This window comes from Nerophis ophidion, linkage group LG15 (genome assembly GCF_033978795.1).
Source record: "Nerophis ophidion isolate RoL-2023_Sa linkage group LG15, RoL_Noph_v1.0, whole genome shotgun sequence".
NCBI lineage: Eukaryota > Metazoa > Chordata > Actinopteri > Syngnathiformes > Syngnathidae > Nerophis > Nerophis ophidion.
This window is the reverse complement of record NC_084625.1, coordinates 562,653-564,160: the sequence shown is the minus strand read 5'-3', so window position 1 is coordinate 564,160 and position 1,508 is coordinate 562,653. Positions and strand designations below refer to the sequence as shown.

Below are 1,508 nucleotides of genomic sequence, written 5' to 3'. Positions count from 1 at the left end.
TCCTGGTGTTGTTGTTGGAACACACACTGCTCCTGGTGTTGTTGTTGGAACACACACTGCTCCTGGTGTTGTTGTTGGAACACACACTGCTCCTGGTGTTGTTGTTGGAACACACACTGCTCCTGGTGTTGTTGTTGGAACACACACTGCTCCTGGTGTTGTTGTTGGAACACACACTGCTCCTGGTGTTGTTGTTGGAACACACACTGCTCCTGGTGTTGTTGTTGGAACACGCACTGCTCCTGGTGTTGTTGTTGGAACACGCACTGCTCCTGGTGTTGTTGTTGGAACACGCACTGCTCCTGGTGTTGTTGTTGGAACACGCACTGCTCCTGGTGTTGTTGTTGGAACACGCACTGCTCCTGGTGTTGTTGTTGGAACACGCACTGCTCCTGGTGTTGTTGTTGGAACACGCACTGCTCCTGGTGTTGTTGTTGGAACACGCACTGCTCCTGGTGTTGTTGTTGGAACACGCACTGCTCCTGGTGTTGTTGTTGGAACACGCACTGCTCCTGGTGTTGTTGTTGGAACACGCACTGCTCCTGGTGTTGTTGTTGGAACACACACTGCTCCTGGTGTTGTTGTTGGAACACGCACTGCTCCTGGTGTTGTTGTTGGAACACGCACTGCTCCTGGTGTTGTTGTTGGAACACGCACTGCTCCTGGTGTTGTTGTTGGAACACGCACTGCTCCTGGTGTTGTTGTTGGAACACGCGCTGCTCCTGGTGTTGTTGTTGGAACACGCGCTGCTCCTGGTGTTGTTGTTGGAACACACGCTGCTCCTGGTGTTGTTGTTGGACACACGCTGCTCCTGGTGTTGTTGTTGGAACACACGCTGCTCCTGGTGTTGTTGTTGGAACACACGCTGCTCCTGGTGTTGTTGTTGGAACACACGCTGCTCCTGGTGTTGTTGTTGGAACACACGCTGCTCCTGGTGTTGTTGTTGGAACACACACTGCTCCTGGTGTTGTTGTTGGAACACACACTGCTCCTGGTGTTGTTGTTGGAACACACACTGCTCCTGGTGTTGTTGTTGGAACACACACTGCTCCTGGTGTTGTTGTTGGAACACACACTGCTCCTGGTGTTGTTGTTGGAACACACACTGCTCCTGGTGTTGTTGTTGGAACACACACTGCTCCTGGTGTTGTTGTTGGAACACACACTGCTCCTGGTGTTGTTGTTGGAACACACACTGCTCCTGGTGTTGTTGTTGGAACACACACTGCTCCTGGTGTTGTTGTTGGAACACACACTGCTCCTGGTGTTGTTGTTGGAACACACACTGCTCCTGGTGTTGTTGTTGGAACACACACTGCTCCTGGTGTTGTTGTTGGAACACACACTGCTCCTGGTGTTGTTGTTGGAACACACACTGCTCCTGGTGTTGTTGTTGGAACACACACTGCTCCTGGTGTTGTTGTTGGAACACACACTGCTCCTGGTGTTGTTGTTGGAACACACACTGCTCCTGGTGTTGTTGTTGGAACACACACTGCTCCTGGTGT

The 1,508-nt window shown here is 51.7% G+C and overlaps 1 protein-coding gene across 1 annotated transcript in view; it reads left to right on the top strand.

Moving 5' to 3' along the window:
• atp8a2 (ATPase phospholipid transporting 8A2) overlaps nucleotides 1-1,508 on the top strand; it is a 44,756-nt gene that overhangs the window by 39,865 nt on the left and 3,383 nt on the right. The window lies entirely within an intron of this gene.